Below are 18,087 nucleotides of genomic sequence, written 5' to 3'. Positions count from 1 at the left end.
TAACTGACAGATTGATTTTTGCACTTTTAACCCAATTGTTCCGCCTTTTGGCGAGATACCGCCATAGCAAACATAAGATTTAGCCTCTCACACATTACCTCAGCCAGTCCCCTAAGCTTGTCCCTAAGTGTCTTCATCCCAAAGAGAAAAAAATTGGGGGTTAGAAAAGGAACACTTTGCTCCCGGAGAGAGCCAAGTGGAGGATTTGATCATTACTATAAGAGTCACCCCAACTGCAGGCCATCAATCCGACATGCACAGGGCACTGGACCATTTAAGAGGTAATTTAATACCCATCATCTCCTGTGACCCTGTGAGACGGGGAGGACATGCATCGTGAGTCCCACTCGACAGACCAGGGGCTGAGCCTCATCCGGGCAAGCAGAGATACCATGGGCGCCGAAAAAGGTAGACCCAAACTAGATTCTACATCCCCCAGGTCCTAGCGTGAAGGTGTTTCCACCTGCTGTTGGATTCTGCACGTTGGGTTTCTCAGGAACTAGTAAAATTATTACATTGAACCATCCAAAACTGCCATTATCACTGGTCAAAAAGATAAAATCACAGTAAATTTGCCATTTTTATAGGTCATAATGGTTGAATATTAGCAATTTCACATGGTTCAACCTAATACAAAACAATTTGGGAAACTGAATTTAGTGAGCAAGAACATCAGGAAAAAACTCCATTATTACACCATTTCAAGTAGGAGAGATGATTTTAACCAGAGATAAGAAGGCCTCCATCTCAGAATGGGATATTGTGCTCTACGGAACGCTGACTCTCCCATCCGTGTTACACTTCAGAGCCAAGGAGCCACGTCACTCTGCAATCTCCAGGGCCGACTCTCCCTAACTTGACAAAGAAATGTCCAGAAACCCATCCTAGGGCCACTGCCATGGAAACCCTGTGCTCCAGAGATGGCGCTCTGCTTCCAAGGCCCCTCCTCCATTGAACAGACTCAGCAGCTGCCCACTGGCCCCAGGAGACGGAAGAGGGTGGAAGGTACGAGGCAGCTATCATCGAGTCCCCACAAATGGCATGGCAAAGGGTTGGAGGGGCCAAACAAGTGGCAAGGGACGTGGTCTGCCTGCAGAACCACCCCCACTGCACGGTGGAGACAGCAAAGTGGAGACCACAAGGGAAAGGCTCCTCCAATGCATCTCCAGCAGAGAGCTGCAGGCTGAGCAGAAGTGATGACTCATAAAACTCACAACTGTTTTCAGACCGATTCCTTTTTATGTAGTAAAAAAGAAGAAAGAAAGAAATGTGAATGTTTATTTTTTCTTTGCACCAAGCTCAATATTTAAATGAAGCATTTTCTCAAAGGGGCCCCACAGATCATCGTCTTTGCTGCATTAGTTCTAATTGCATTATTGCTTAATTGCAGAGCAATAGAGTGTGTAATTTGGGAGCTGTAACGCCTGGGGGGCTGGGATGATTTAGCTTCTCACACAAAGCCCAGAGTTGGGAAACTGGCCCAAGGACAGCAGAGAGGGTCCAGCCTCCCTCTCCAGCTGCCTTCTTGGACATCTCAGCTCTCTCCACATCGAGGGAGCGGCAGAGAACAAAGACTCCTGGGATCACACCTCATGCTCCCCTTGCAGCAGAACCTCGTGGACAGATACAAAGTTAGGAACAGTGTGTGGGCAGTTACTGGATGCCTACCCTGGGCTGCACAGAAGAACATGGCTTCGTTCCTGGCTGCAGGAGAGCCAGCCTAGACAGGAGAAGCAGACATGATGGAGACAAGCTGAGGAGGCTTCTTCGTGAAGGGAAGCCTAGACCTGAGGTCCTAAAAGAAAAAGTTAGATAAACAAGGAGCTGTGAGCCTCGCTAGGTGCTCACCAGTCCTTGCTTCTCTTCAATGCAATTGATTTGCTGCTGAAGAAGCCTCTAAGGGAGTAGGGGGGAAGCAGGGTGGAGAAAAGAGAAGGCAAACAAGGGTGTGATTCCATTTCGATGAAGTCCCAGACTCAGCCTGATCTCTTTGGAAGCTCCGGAGCATAAATTATACCTCGGACTTTGACCCACCTCAAAGCAAAGATGCTGGGCTTCTCTCCTCCCCCAGCAGTCGGTCATGTCTGTGGGCTGCTCGGGGTGAGAAAACATAATATTCTCTCCATGTGGGGGAGGAGGTTCTGATGCCCGAAAGCAGCCCACAGAAGGCTGCGGGTGCAGTCAGTCAGCAGACAGCACACAGATGCTTGAGGACAGGTGCGAGGGTTAATGAAAGTGACCCAAGAGGGTCGGGGTGGGCCCTACACTCAGTCTTGAACATGAAGACACTCGACCCTGGCAACGAGCTGTCCATAGAAGGAGATGTGCCAAATCCAGGCCTGGCCATAAAGCCCAAGCACAGTTAGCCCTTTATCTGCGCCCTTTCCCGTTTGTGCAAGTCCTCCTTTGTCAAAACTATTTTAGCCCTTCTAGGACATTTGCACTTCCATATAAATTTTAAAATTATCATGTCAGTTTCTACAAAAAAACTTCTGGGATTTTGATTGGGATTAAGTTGAATCTTTAGCTCAAGTTGAACAGAACTGACATCTTAACAATACTGAGTCTTCTGATCCATGAACATGGTATATCTCTCCCCATTTATTTAAGTTTTTTCTATTTCTCTCAGCAGTGTTTTGTAGGTTTTGGTCTATAGGACTTACACATCTTTTGCCAAATTTATCTCCAGGTATTTGAAATGATTGATTCTAATGTAAATTGTATTATTTTAAATTTAAATTTATTTATTTTTTTATAATTTTATTTATTTTTTCCCCCAAAGCCCCAGTAGATAGTTGTATGTCATAGCTACACATCCTTCTAGTTGCTGTATGTGGGATGAGGCCTCAGCATGGCCGGAGAAGAGGTGCGTCGGTGCGCGCCCAGGATCCAAACCCGGGCCGCCAGCAGCGGAGCACGTGCACTTAACCTAAGTTAAGCGCTAAGCCACGGGGCCAGCCCTAAGTTTAAATTTATGATTGTTACTAGGATATAGAACTACATTGTACTTGTGCATATTGATCTTTTTCTTACAACCTTACTAAACTCATTTATAAGGCCTGTAGCTTTTTTGTAGGTTCTTTAGGTGAAGATGATGTAGATTCCTACATAAGTGAAGATGCTGTCAGCAAAGAAAGATGGTTTTGCTTATTCCTTTACTAATTGTATGCTATTTTGTTTTTTGTTTTTTTCTTTTCATGCCTTACTGCACTAACTAGCACCTCCAGCGGGGGAGTGAATGGAAGTGGTAAGAGCGGACATCCCTGTCTCATTACTCACCTTATGGCAAAAGCACCCCATCTTCCACCATTAAGTATGACCTTAGAGAATAGAAACCCTTTATCAAAGTGAGGAAATTCTTTCTATTCCTAGTTTACTGAGGATTTTTAATCGTGACTGGATATTGGAGTTTGTCAAATAATTTTTCTGCATCTATTGAGATAATCATAAGACCTTCCTTCCTTTTTAGTCTGTTAAAGATGAATTACATTGGTTTGTTTTCAAATATCAAACTTCCCTTGCATTTTGCGATAAACTCCACGGTCATGATGTTTTGTTTATGTTCCATTGGATCCAATTTGCTAAAATTTTGTTAAGAATTTTTGCTTCTATGTTCATGAGAAATTTCAATTCATAGTCTTTCCTTGTAATGTCTTTTTCCAGTTTTGAGATTAAAGGTAATGCTGGCCTCACAGAATGAATTGGGAAGCGTTCCCTCATCTTCAACTTTCTAGAAGAGTTTGGATAGAATTGGTATTATTTCTTCCTTAAATGATTAATAGAATTCCCCACTAGAATCACCATAGGCTGGAGTTTTCTTTGTAGGAAGGTTTTTAACCATATATTTAATTTCTTTAATACATAGAGGGCTATTTGGGTTATCTACTTCTTTCTTGAATGAGCTTTGGTAATTAGTGTCTTTCAAGAAATGTGTCCATTTTATCTGAATTGTGGATACTGAGTGTTTTTCCTGATGCCCTGTGTAGTACAGGGTTTCTCCATTCTGGCTGTTGGGAATGTGTGGGTTCCAGAGATTGTTCTCTCTGCTTCTTTCCTGCGGTTCTCTCGGTGGCCTCGAGTATTGTTTCCTCACATGATGCACTGACGGGTACTCTGCTGAAGACTTGAGTGGGACCCACAGACCTCCAGAGAGCTATCTCACTCTCTCTCTTCTCTGGTATTCTGCCTGCAAATTCTAGGCACCTTTGCCCCCCTGAATCCTCCACTCAGTTTCCTCATCTCAGGGAAACCACTGGGCTCTGTGTGGACCCCTCTCCCTAGAAACTTGCTCCAGGCAGGAAGCTCAGGTGATCCAAGCCTCACCCCATTTGTCTCCTTCTCTCGTGGGTCACCACCCTGGCTGCCCTTCATTTGCTGCCTGACAACAGCTGTGACATATATTTTGTGTCTTTTTAGTTGTTCATGATGGGAGGGTAAATCCAGTCTCTACTGTTCTGTCGTGGCCAGAGGCAGAAGCCCATTTCGGACATCTTGAATCTGAGGTTCCTGTGAAATATCTAGCAGACAGTTGTAAGTAATGGGAGAGGTTGGGACCAGAGATAAATATTTGAGAGCAAGTGCATAGACCTGGTAACTAAAGCCATGAGCACAACTGGAGAGAGCTTGTGGAGGGAGGACAGTCCCTAAAAGACAAAACCCACAGGGGCAGGCGGCACCAAGGAGACTGTGAAGCAGAGAAGTAGAAGAAAATGCCTCAGAGAACGAGGAGTGGAACCCACGGCTTGAGAGTTTTAAGAAACTGAAGGCTCCACAGTGTCCAATGACCTAGAGACCCCGGGCATCAGTGTCAGGAGGGCACACACAGCACAACGCTGCCCACGCCATGGGCACACTCTCTGCTGTGGCTCTGTGTATGCTGGTTCCACTGGTTTTGGCAATACTGCAAACTGGTCCCCTTTACCAGAGACTGAGGTGGGGGGAGTGAATGAGGTGGGAAGAAGGGGTACAGAACACACTTTCAAGAAGCTTGGCTGATAAGGGAAGGAGATTAGTAGCAAGAGGAGAGGGCAGGACCAACGTGGGGGGGGCACTTTCTGCTCAGTATCCAAGTCTTAAATCTGTGCCTAGTCTGAGGAGGAAAAGGCAATTGGCAGGTAGAGCCTGAGATATGGAGGAGGAGGATAGCTGATGGAGCAAGATCCGGGAGGTGGGAAGGGGGAAGGGTCTGGCTCTGAGCAGGTGAGAGGAATGGCTGCCGCAGCAGAGAAACCTGCAGATCAGAGAGAGCAAATCTGCGATCCAGGTACCACTCTCCCTATTTACCAAGAGAGGTTGACGAGACACAGGTGGGTAACATACTAGACTATGACAGCCCCACCACACACCTTGGATTTGTTTCTACCAGCCCAACCCTGCAATTCTGAGACCTGTCCCTGCAGCTGGTGGTGGGAAGTCCCATAAATGCACTGAGGCAGTGGGCATCTGTGTATGGCACTTGAGACCGCAGTTTAGGACTGCCTTGGGTCACCCAAAGTGTGTGACATATACAAGACTAAAGAAATCCATTCTCCACAGCATCTGTCCCTGAAGCATTAGGGTCCACATAGGAGGGGCAGAACGGCGTGATTTCTACAAAGTAGGAGTATATCATGCAGACAGAGTGTGGCAATCCAAACTGGGTTAAGCCAAAGGAGAATCTATAGGCTGGATGTGGCTACAGCTGAGTCCAGAGCACAGAAGTGTCAAGGCCCAGCCTCTTTTCTGTCTCCCAAGTGGCCTGATGCACAGGTGGCTACATATGGTGGTAAGCTGACAGCAGCAAGTCCACCAGCTCAACAGAAGTTCCAGAGCTGAGTCCTGGTTCTCATCGGCCTGCCCTAGGTCATATGCTCATTTGGAACCAATCGCGAGGGCCAGAGGGACAGTGCTAATTGGGTGAGCCCAGGATGGACTCACCTTCACTGGAGGCTCATGGGCTGAAAGCGAAGATCAGATGAGTTATTACCAGGAGGGGGGTGCATGCTGGGAGGCATAAACAGGTAGTGTCCTCCACAGGAAATCCAAAGGGGCCAACTCCAAGGTATCAGCCCTGGGGGTCTGCTTCAGGAATGCAAAACACAGTCACAAGGAGCCATGGCCTCAATGTGTCCTCATGGAGTGTGTGTGAGAAGAAAAGAGACAGCGAGCAACAGGCTTGGAAAATGAAAATGTCATTCTGGAAACACTGCATTTTTCAGATGGTGCATCATGCATGCTCAGAAAACAGCGTCCATTAGCTTCTCCTCGACCTTTGGGCTGGCTGCCCCTTCCACTTTGCTTCAAATGAACCCGTAATTCCATCTCGAGAATTCAACTGGAACTAATTCTTTTATTAAATAAACTTCATTTGGGGGCTGACTGCCTTGGGCCCTGGGAGAAAATGCATGTTGCTTTTGCTGAGACCAATCTAGGTCAGCAATTCAAAAGCTTCTTTTTGAGAGAGCTTAGATGAAGGGCGGAGGAAGCTTCCACTCTGAAGGTGCAAAGTGGAGAAGAGAGAATAATCCCAAGGGAGCCAGTTCAGCAGGTGGGCAGTGGACAGTGGGCATGGCGACCTGCTGCTTCCCCCACCGCCCTGCCAGGAGACCCCCTCCGAAACAGGGGCATCTCTGTGTTCGAAAGCAGGCACCAGCAGCATCTCCAGTGCAGACTCAGAGCTCTCCTCGCTGCCTGGGGCCTGAGGCAGAGGTTCCAAAAGTAGACCCTGCAGAGGCTGTCAGTTTGTTCAGCAGTAAGAACAGACACGGGGAATCTGGGGTCTCTGTTCCCCACTCCTGGGTCCCTTTGAAGCAGGAGACAACCCTGTGGTAGCCAGCCTTCAAAATGGTCCCCAATGACCCCTGTCTCCTGGTATTGTTGTCCCTTCCACATTGAGTAGGACTGGCCTGTGCAATCAATAGAATACTACAGAAATGATGAATTCTTTGAAGGGTAGGTCATAAAAGATACTGCAGCTTCTGCTTTGCTCTCTCTTGGATCATTGACTCTGGGAGAAGCCAGCTGCCATTTTGTGAAGAGACTCAGCCCAGTGGAAAGGCACACATGGCTAGGACCAAAGACCCCTGCCCACATCCATGTGGACAGGCCACTCTTGGGAGCAGATGCTCCAGCCCAAGTCAAGCCTTCAGATGACTGAAGCCCTGGCTGACATCTGGGCTGCAAGATGAGACACCCCGAGCCAGAACTCCTCAGTTAAGCCACTCCCAAATTTCTGACCCACAGAAACAAGATAATAAATGTTCTTTTAAGACACTCAGTTTGGGGTAATTTGTTACGCAGTAATAAATGATATAGTTCCACTTCCAGTTTCATGCAAACACTCTCATCTCCTTGTTTTCTGTCTCATGTGTGCAGGACTTGCTTTCACTAAGGGCCATGATCCCACTCTGATGGATAGAAGCTTCCAGAAGGCAGGGACCAGGTTGTCATTAATGACCTCTTCCTCTCTCTGTCCCTAACTCTCCCATGCACTGTAAATGCTCAATAAACATTTGCCAGATGAACTTGTATTTCTGCCTTTCTGAATGTGAGAAACCTTGTGAGCACAGAGGTGTCTCCTTCTCCCAGCAACTCCCTTCCATAGTCAAAATGATAAATGCAGCTCTTTAGTTAACAGAACACATCAGAACCCAGATCTCAACAAATCTGGTGTGATTCAGAGGCTGCTTCTTACAGAGAGAACAGCTACTTGCAAAAAAGTCCACGAGTCAATGCAGTCCATTTCAGGAAATTACGTCCAGCGGGCAACCTCAATATCCCAACAAGGACCTCACTGCAGCACAGATGAGCAGCACGTGTCTGCTTGGCCAGTTAACTGTCCCTGCCGAGGCACAGGCTTCCAACAGCCCGCCTGTCGATGAGGAATTAACATATGCCCACTACCTGCCTGCCGCTCTGCTGAGGTATCCAGCACAGAGCGCTGTCCTCAGGGAGCTTGCAGTTGGCTAGGGAAGGCATTTTCATGGAAAACTTAGCCACATGTACGTCTGAATTCACCTAGGATCCTTAGAGTGGCCATGACTAGATAGTCTCGTAGAGCCGAGGAAGGGCTCCTCGTTTGGGAGAAGTGCACCACACCCTCTACTCCTCCTCAAGGAACTCACAGACTTACAGGGCAAGTGTGCCAGGGAGGGCCTTCTAACCCAGCTGAGAGACGGTAACACTTAAGCTGAGTCTCAAAGGATGAGCAAGAAGTGGCTGGGAAGGCAGAAGGGACCATTCGAGCTGTGGAGGCACCATGAACGAACAGCCCGTGAGGCAGGGATGAAAAGCAGTTTGTCATGACTGAGCATAAAGCGTGAGACAGGAAGGGGTGACAACCGATAAGGTGGGACACTGGTCATGGAGATGTCAGAAGACAGTTCCTCGTGGGTCTCTCACATTTCTGCACATCTTGTGAGCAGAGGCCTTTGTTCTGGACTATCTTTTCAAGGATATTTATATAGTGGACAGCCAGAGAAAACAGAGATAGGTTTGTTCTCCCCCTAGAGCGAAGGCCAGGCACACTGACTGCCCATTATAAAAACTCAGGGACCATAAGTGTTCCTCTCCTGTAACACAACCCCCTGCAGGTGCAGCTCACCTGGCCCTCTGACTGAACCAGTACAAGGAAATGCCGAGTGTCTGGCTCCTGCTACTGCTGTGAGGACGATGTCCTTGGTCTCTGACCCAGGACTCTTGTGTCTTCTGCCAGCATCCGTGAAACCGTGGCAGGCTAGCTAGTTAATGTGAAAGTAGGGTACAATCTCAGAGCCAGCACAGTCCCTGACAGGAGACCCTTGAATTCCAGGTTTTATCCTGCTGGTTCTTGAACAGGAAAATCACATGTCTTCAGCTAGAGAAGATCATTGCTGGGAGCACAGGACGGTGTTCTGATAAAGGGCCATTTATTGGGTTGCTTTGTATTTTTTTTCCAAGAGATACAGAAATCTCTTAAGGAAAAAGTTGAACTCCTCTGGTCATTTCTTTCTCAGGAGGAGTGAAGTAAGAGTCTACAGGGTGAAGGAGTAGGAAATCCGGTGTGTCTAACCAAACTAGAGAAGATGGGCATGGCTGTGAGCCCACCGAAGTCCCCAGGACGCTGCTGCACGGCTGAGCAAACTTGCCCATCAGGTGTAACAGAGAGCTCCTGATCTGGATCACCACATTCCTCTGCAACATGGTAGTCTGAACCTCCTTGGGCAGTGTCATAGTCTGCTCGGGCTGCCAGAACAAAATACCATAGACTGGGCGTCTTACACGACAGATTTCTCTTCTCAGGGTGGAAGTCTGAGATCAGGGCACCAGCACGGTCAGGTTCTGGTGAGAACTCTCTCCCTGGCTTGCAGACGGCTGCTTTCTCACTGTGTCCTCCCATGGAGGAGAGAGAGAGACCAAGCTCTCTGGTGTCTCTTATTATAAGAGCATTAATCCCATCATGAGAGCCCCACCCCCATGGCCTCATCTAAACCTAAGTACATCCCAAAAGGCCCCATCTTATGGATTAGGGCTTCAACACATGAATTTTAGGGGGACACAATTCAGCCCACAGCAGGCAGCTTGGGGTCCTGACCCCCAAGAGCTCCCAAGGACCCACTTGCAACCACTGGTTTATCCTACAGCACTCATAGACCCTCAAGTCCTCAAGCCGAGGGAACCTCGAACACCAACTAGGTCAGCCTCTTGTCACTGGGTGGGGAATGGCAACATTATCTAGAAGGGGTAGCTGATTATTCCATTTTTTAAATCTCAACGAAGCAGGAACTCTCCCACCCCTTCTCTCAACCACCCAATGTGCCCTGATGGTCAAACTGGTCAAATCATCTGACTACATTCCCTTTTGCTTTCATCTAAGCCCAATTTCTTGATTTTCTGGTCCCACTAAAAATAACAGGTGGTTATTATAACAATAATTTCTGCCTAAAACCCCCCTGAATTGTTTTAAAGTCAAATGAGCAGTTGGAAAATGGAAATGTGAAGGTGTCCCATGCCCAAGAATCATAAGATATTCTTCCACTACAATTCAACCTCAGGCAGATGCAGTGGAGAGCGAGATGTCACAGGGAGGAAGCTCCCTGGCTTAGTGTCTGAGAATCCAGAAGCTTCAGCAAAAACCTGGGCCTAGAAGAGCCGCCAGAGCAATGGCCAGGTTGGACAAGGGTCTGGGAGTCACGCTGGCCCCACCATCTGTGGCAGCACCTCCTCCCCCTCATCACCTCGTCCGTCTGTCACAGGCCAACGCAGCGCCTCCACAGTGGAGGCTCTGACACTGGAGACCCCAGAACCCAGGGAGCCAACGCTTCTCTGACCCGTTTCCTGGCCAAAAACTCTACCTTCCCTCACACCATAACCAGCATTGCTCATGAAGATGAATATTACTCAGGACCACCTTCAAGAAGACTGAGACACAAAAAACCACGACATTAAAAACAGGCAATAGGCCAACACTCAAACCCAAACCCCAGAAGCCTTTGCTGGTAGACTATTCCTGGCTTTCTCTATATTTGATACAGTCAACTGTCATCTTTCAACTTAAAGTTTTCTCACAATGGTGACAAGATATGGGGTACAGAAAAGAAACTGTATGCTGGAGGGGAAGGGGAAGGCTCTTACCTGGAGCACAAGGGGCAGGGCTGCCCCAAGCTCTGTATATCATTTCTCCTTCTCAGGAAGGATGCCCAGGGAGCACCACACAGCAGTCGTATTAAAGGACTGGAACGGCTTTTAATCCTCTGTCTTCAGAGTCCATCTACGAGGTACAATTGCCCACTTTATTATCTGTTGAGTAAGCTGGTGAATCAAATCTCCTGGACTCCCTTTGGGAACGCAGTTGTCCTCGTCCCACTCAGTGGCATTTTGTACAGCTCTATCCCTTCCACTTAGTGCCCAAAGTGGCAAATGATGTCCTGAAAATTAACGTCATTGATCTTCATCTGAGAATATGGTCAACAGGCATAATTTTTTCTGATCAATGTTGCTGATCAATTATCTAATAAAAGAAAAAAAAAAAAAAAGGAAAGGCCTCCCCAGCATCAGCATGAATTTATGTGCCTCCTCATATGCAGCACTCATATAGCTCAGGGCTCGTTTTCTGTTCAGAATTCTGCACTAATAACAGATAACCTTTCAAGCACAAAGAAAAATCTGTGCCCTATGCTTTCTAGGAAAGCATGTGTGTCTCCTGGAGGGAAGAGAAATCAGGCACCTCCTAAAGCAACCAGCCTCGGGCAAACAGAACTGAGTGCCGGCCACAGCTGGGGAAGCAAAGGGGCCCACTTTTCAGAAGTAGCAGGCACCAGTGGGCTCCCCACCTGCCCCTCCAGCAGTCTTTGCACACCAGTTTATCAAGACCCTTAGCAGAGGGGAGGGGGGATAGTAAAGAAGTAAAACAATTTACTTCTCCCCAGTGACACCCAGCTGAGATCAGTCAGGTTCTTGGGCCTCTGTCCACCTCAGACGAATTTCAAGTCCAGGATTTCATGGCAAAAGGGCGAAATCAACCAAGTGCATTGTTGTCCCAAGTCTCTGCTTTTTACCTCTTCCCTGAGCTCCCCTTGCCCCCACCCCCACCCCACCCCGACTGCTTAGTCGTGGCTCTGCGGCCAGACCACGGCTCACTTTGTCACATGGCAGGGTGTATTTATTACCCTCACCAGGGGTATTTGCAGTTCAAAATAAAACTCTGGAGAAAGCAAGCGCTCTCCCTGAAAGAATGAGGGTCCTTGTTGGAATTCCAGGCGCTGTGGGTCCTGGGGCAGGAGCTCATCTGTTATACACCATTGGGGGTAGGGGACAGAGAATGTTAGGGCCCCTGGAATCGCACTGCTTGGGAAGCCGCCTCTTCAGCCTAAGCACAGGGTGGCCCCTCTCTGCGGTTTCACTGGACTTCAGACACTCAGCCACCCACGCTTCTCTCACAAAGGCTCTCTGTGTGGCCCCATGTGCAAGCGTTGCGGCTACTTGCGGTTCTGCCAGGCAGCGCTGTAGGAGCAATGGGCACTCCTGCTGCCCTCTCTGCCTGTGGCCTCTCCTCCACAAGCACTCACTGTTCCTTGATAGGGAGGAGGGACAATTGCCACCAAGTGGTTCCTAACCCAGACAACATGAACAAACGTCACCAGATAGTCTCTAATGTCAAAAAATAAATACATAAAGCTTAATTGGCGGCAATTTTGCCAAGCAACTTCAGCTCCCCTTGTCTCAATTTCTACCTCTATAAACACAGAAAAGGACACTCATCACAGTGAAATTCATGAGCTCATGCCTATACATCACCTCCCAACATTGTATTATTTACTCTGCGGTATGAGTGTCCCTTTCCATGGTAATCACAAGGCCAACGGGCAGAAAATCACAGTAAAGGGGAAAAGGGCACCTCCAAAAATAAACAGCTGACAGGAGTAGAAATGCATCCCTCCTCCTCTTCCAAGCAGCCCAGGCTGCAACAGGCCACAGCCCACCCCCGCATCCTGCCAGCGGAGCTGCTCTCGCCGACTCTCCTTCCACCTTGTTTATGCGCCATCAATTTCTGAATGTCACCGACAATCGTGCCTCTTCCCCAGGCTCGCATAATTTCTGTCTCCTTCTAACCTCTATCTTATTTAAACCACTTGACTCTGTAAGCATCCGTTCTGGCAGGGAAGGTGTTGATCAAAATCAAGTTACATTGTTTATAGAGAAATAACCCCAGCTCCTGGATGTCCGCGGTTTCTAGCACCAAGGGCTGTGATTCTTTGTGCTGGCCATAAAACGGGGTTTTTGACAGGCTTGAAGAGAAATAACTCCAAGACGAAGGGAAGAAGCTGCAAGCCACTACTTCAATCCTTGTGTTAGGCTGCCATCTCGTGACAAACCAGGATATCCTGCCGAGAACCGGGGACAGCTTTTATGTCTCACGTTCCAAGACCTCCCCGGAGAAAGAATGTAAACCAATAAATAAATGCCAATATAACCTGTCATAGTCCAAATGGCCACATTAATATTAAAGCCAGCTCTTCTTTAGACATAAGGAAGCTCGTCATACAGGAACACAGATTCCATAGCTGACTTGACCTTTGTCAAGAACCTGAAGCATGCCCTGACACTGGCACCTACAGGCATCCCCTCCCCAACTCAGGTTCTCCCACCGCCCAGCCCCGTCAGACAGCCAAGGCCCTCCTCTTCGCTCCCAGGGTAAAGTGTGGGGAAAAAGCCTCCCCATAGCCACCAGTGCTCCAAAAGCAGAGATCAACAGGCCTCCAGGTGTGTGTGAGCTGCATCCTCTGTCAATACACTCAGCTCCCGGCCCCGCTGAGTCCGACCTGAGACAAACAGAGAGCCGCTCCAAGCTCACAGAGGGCTGCTGCCCCCCACCCAGGCCGACTGCTCCGCAGACCTGTGCATGGACAAATCAGGGCCGGTCCTCCATCACCACAGGGACAGGAAGGGATGGAGCCTCACTGATGAGGACTGACGTGGGCACTGAGAAGACGGAGAACGGTGCAAAGTCCAGCCTGGACCTGCAGCCATTCTCCAGCTGGCAACCTCCACGCCCCAGCTCTTCAGATGCCTGAGGCCTCTGTGGCTCTCAGGACCTGGGGCACACAGAACCTTTCCTGACCCCTCTAGCACCAGGTACAGGGGCTGCAGGGAGACCAGGAACAGTCCCCAGGGCGCCCTCCACTTGACAAACAAGACACAGGGCCCTAGAGACGCCTCGGGTCTTGTGGGAGATAAATATTTGTCTATCAGATGACCAAAAAGGGTGTGTGGTCTCAGCGGTTAAGTTTGAACATGCAGGCATCAGCCATCATAGGGGATACTGGAAGTACTTTTCAGCTCTAGAATTTCCATGTCTCTGCTGAAATTCTTCATCATTTCACCCATTTTGTCCCTCTTTTTCTCTAAATTACTTGATGTATTTATAATAGTATTTTAAACGCCTTCTCTTCCAAGTCAAACATCTGGGTCATCTATGGCTCTGTTCCAGTGACCATTCTTTTCTCTGGATTATGGGTCACAGTTCCTGCTTCTTTGCATGTCATATACACCATGTTTTAAGCTGGATGTTGTGCATTAATGAAGAGAAGAGACTGGGGAAGACTAAAGGGTATATCCATCTCCCAACAAGGGCACCCCTTTTTCTGTCACGCAGCATGCTGAGGGCCTGACCTCTTCACTGAATCAGATTTCTCAAGTTTCGGCTCCCCTGTCTTCAAATATCTTGAAGGGGAGCCCCGGCCCCCACCTCCAGCAGGGCTTTGGGGTTCAAACCACAAACCAGGTCTCTGCTTTCCAGCCCTGTCCCAATTCCAGTTTGGGGTGATTCTATATCAGCTCCTTCTCCCTCCCACTTTCCCATATTTTGGACCAGAATGGGCTCATACATACCTAAACACACAGCTCTTAGGCCTGGAGCCAACGGCTGCTTCCGTGAAGTTGAATGCAGGCCCAAACAGGAGAGGGGAAGCATGAGCTGCCTGCACCCGTGCCCATGCAGCCTGAAGGGACTTCCCTGCAAACCCGGAGTGCCTCAGAAATTTCCCCATCCACCCAGTGAAGAAGTCTCTTAGGACCCCCCAGTCTCCTGTGCCTTCAGACACTCTGTCATGGAAACCAAAACCAAGCTCTCTTGGTCTCTATGGCTTCTGCTTAGAGGGGAACTTCTTCAAGCATCTGGAAGAATCTACTCTGGCTGTACTTTAGATGTCTGCCATCAAGGCAGCCTTGAAGAGTGACTTCTGGAGGCTGAAGTGTTACTGCACAAAATTGGGGTTCTCTGCCCGATGCTAATTATGGCATTAGTCTTTGGGGGAGAAATCAGCTTTTATTCTGTGCAATCAATCTGCAGGGGGACAGGGGACATGTACCCTCAGATCTGTCTCCCCGATTCAGGACTTGGGGCAAAATTTAAGAGGTTAGGGAGAAAAGGCTGGCAGGCAGAAATGCTGGTGGGACAGGTTTTGATTGGTGGTGCTTCAAGCATTTATGGTAAGGTTTTAAACATTTATGACAGGGTGGGGAAGGAATTTTAACACCGGATCTCCTGAATGAGGGACCCCTCGCTTCTGATAAGAGTCCAACTTTCAAGTTCTGGTCGAGTCCCGGTCCTTGGGTTCCATGGGGAAGAGGATCTTTAGTTCCGAGGTCATTTCAGGTTACAATTCCCTTTTTCGCATGCTCTGGCTATGTGACTTTGCAGTTTTTCTGAAAGACAATTCTTTCCTTTTTTTGTGTGAGGAAGATCAGCCCTGAGCTAACATCTGCCAGTCCTCCTCTTTTTGCTGAGGAAGATCAGCCCTGTGCTAACATCCATGCCAATCCTCCTCTTTTTGCTGAGGAAGACTGGCCCTGAGCTAACATCCGTGCCCATCTTCCTCCACTTTATGTGGGATGGCGCCATAGCATGGCCTGACAAGCGGTGCATTGGTGTGCGCCTGGGATCTGAACCCGGGCCGCCAGCAGTGGAGTGCACGCACTTAACCGCTACGCCACAGGGCCGGCCCCTGAAAGACAATCCTTAATCACTCTGTTGATAAGAGATGGGGTGAGTCAAACCGGTCCTGGAGGGCCTGTGGTTACAAAGGGACTGAGAAACCTGGAGTTCAGAAACTGGTATACGGCCACACATGCCAAGAGTTATAGTCCCCGCTGTTTGGAATTCCAAATGGTGGGTCTTAAATTTACTTAGAGCACAGTGCTGCCTCTTGACCAAAAGGGACTGACATGTTGTCCTGCTGTGAGCACAAGTCCTTTGATGCTTGTAGCCAGAGCACCCACTGACCGAGCAGGAGAGGGCTTGCCTGGCGGGAACAGCCAACATTAGCACTGGCACCTCACTGCTCGCCTCTTCACTTAGAGTGGGCAGTTTCCTGTGGCACTAGTAAGCCTGAGGAATGACTGCCGGGGCCACTGTGTCCAGGTCCCCCCACCACCACTCCCAGCTCCCCTTGTCAGTACACGTCCGGACCAGCGTACAGCTCAAGGGCAAATCAAGGCCAGGGAAATTCATAATCTTGAGCCTCAGGGGCTGTCCCGGCTTTGTGAGGATGCAGACAATGATGGCATCATCTCTCACACCGTCCTGCCTGGGCCAGGCCCTGTTTTAACATGGGCATCGTCGCACTGCAAGCTCCAAGCCCCCCTGGGAAGCAGGTGCTGTTGCTAACCCCGTGTCCCAGATAAGGCTTTCCTGTTGTCGAAAAGCAGCACACGCCCCATCCCTCTCAAACACACCAGATTGAATCACTTAACAGAAACAGCAAGAATGCTATACACACACATACACACACAGTACGTGTTTGTGTGTATGTACATATATGTGTATATATACACACACATATACACACAGTACGTGTTTGTGTGTATATACATATGTATGTATATATACACACACACACACAGTACGTGTTTGTGTGTATGTACATATGTATGTATATATACACACACATATACACACAGTACGTGTGTGTATGTACATATGTATGTATATATACACACACATACACACACAGTACGTGTTTGTGTGTAATATACACACACATATACACACAGTACGTGTTTGTGTGTAATATACACACACATATACACACAGTACGTGTTTGTGTGTATGTACATATATGTGTATATATACACACACATACACACACAGTACGTGTTTGTGTGTATATACATATGTATGTATATATACACACACACATACACACAGTACGTGTTTGTGTGTATGTACATATATGTGTATATACACACACATATACACAGTACGTGTTTGTGTGTATGTACATATGTATGTATATATACACACACACATACACACAGTACGTGTTTGTGTGTATGTACATATATGTGTATATATATGTATATAAAATAATATACTGACCTTTTTAACATGGAAGATTACAACTTTCACTGAAAACACAGCCTTCCATGTTCTTATTGCAGGTATGCTGGTATTTCTTCAGGATCACCACCTTTTCTTATATTTACAGGAAATCTACTAGAAATAATGTTTTTCCTTAATCCAAAAGTGGAGGAAAAGGGGTGCAGAAAAAATACTTTTCCACTGTATTGTCAGAGGCTAGTAGATAAACGGTTTCTGTAGATTTAGTTGTGTTTATTTATAAGGAGGGTCCTAATTTTCATAGATATGCACTTATTTAATAGTTGAGGCTTAATCTTTTTGAGCTTATAGATGAAACTTCCCTTGAATGCTCCATCTGGCAGCCTGAATGTCTCAAAGCAGCAATCAAAAGAAACCTGTACAAACAGAGCAAAATGGTAACTGTGCTACCTAGGAGCAGACAAGTGCTCACTGTGGAACTCATTTCATTTTTCTGTACAGCTGAAGTTTTCCACAAGTTGTTGGGGGGTGAAGGGACTCATCTGCAACGACGCCATCCAACCGTGACTTCCCATGGAACTTCCACAAAGTCACTACTGGGAAAACACATACATATCCACGTGTCAAAGCTTGTCATTTACAGCTATAAAAAACAAAAATATTTTTAAGAAAGTATTGCTTTCACTGAATAAAATTTAGAAAATAGACAAAGAAAAAAACTCATCTTTCCAATCCTTTTTGTGTATATATTTGGTTTTGTTAACATCTTGTAACCTTTAAAAAATTGTACGTAATTTGTTTAATGGCTACATGGTATTCCATTATGCAAGTTATATAAATGTACCATACTATAGTTCTCAAACCTGATTACTCAACAAAATTACCTGGGAACATTTTTTAAAAATACAGATTCTTGGTACTCACCTACTAAATAAGAATCTCCAGGGATGATGCCAAGGAATTTGAACTTTTGAAGTTTACCCTCTGATTGTAATGCATTTAATTAACCTAATTAATTAGCACATACTTCATTTATTTAATCCACCATTATCAAAGATGGAGTCGTTTCCAATTTTTTGCAATTATCAACAACAATCACAATAACACTGCTACCTACAAGGACTGGTATCTCTCTGCATACATAGACAATTATTATGAGGATAATAAAGTGGTTTATTTGCTTTTTAAAAAGATTTTTATAATCAGGGAACTATGAAGTAACCGCAGCTCTGGGAGTGCCCGCCCACCGCCCCACACACAATCAGGGAATTCCTGGGAAGACTGGCAGTCAT

At 47.3% G+C, this 18,087-nt stretch overlaps 1 long non-coding RNA gene across 1 annotated transcript; it reads right to left on the bottom strand.

Moving 5' to 3' along the window:
* Nucleotides 1-2,780: 2,780 nt before the first annotated feature.
* LOC147912925 (uncharacterized) lies at nucleotides 2,781-18,085 on the bottom strand. The gene is made up of 3 exons (XR_015549524.1): nucleotides 16,835-18,085; nucleotides 10,591-10,966; nucleotides 2,781-9,201 (listed from the first exon to the last, which is right to left on the bottom strand). It is a non-coding gene; the product is annotated as an uncharacterized LOC147912925 (long non-coding RNA).
* Nucleotides 18,086-18,087: the final 2 nt, after the last annotated feature.

The sequence above is a fragment of the Ceratotherium simum genome, chromosome 33 (assembly GCF_057802395.1).
Source record: "Ceratotherium simum simum isolate JZ-2026a chromosome 33, ASM5780239v1, whole genome shotgun sequence".
NCBI lineage: Eukaryota > Metazoa > Chordata > Mammalia > Perissodactyla > Rhinocerotidae > Ceratotherium > Ceratotherium simum.
This window is presented reverse-complemented; position numbering and strand designations above follow the sequence as displayed.